Genomic DNA, 259 nt, shown 5'->3' with positions numbered 1-259 from the left:
GAACGCCCAGAATGGCACCCATTCTGGCGTTTAACGCCCATTTGGTGCCCCTTTTGGGCGTTTAACGCCCAGTCAGGTGCCCTGGCTGGCGTTAAACGCCAGAAATCCTTTATCACTGGGCGTTTTATCCTTCCAACCTTTATTTCAGGATTGGTCAGAACTTCCCATCCTCTGTTTCGAATTTGCTCTTGGATCCCCGGATATTCATCCTCTTTCAGATCAAATTTAACTTCCGGGATCACTGACCTCAGACCCATTA

This window comes from Arachis duranensis, chromosome 1, assembly GCF_000817695.3.
Source record: "Arachis duranensis cultivar V14167 chromosome 1, aradu.V14167.gnm2.J7QH, whole genome shotgun sequence".
Classification (NCBI taxonomy): domain Eukaryota; kingdom Viridiplantae; phylum Streptophyta; class Magnoliopsida; order Fabales; family Fabaceae; genus Arachis; species Arachis duranensis.
The sequence above is the reverse complement of the archived record's forward strand: the minus strand, read 5'-3'. Positions refer to the sequence as shown.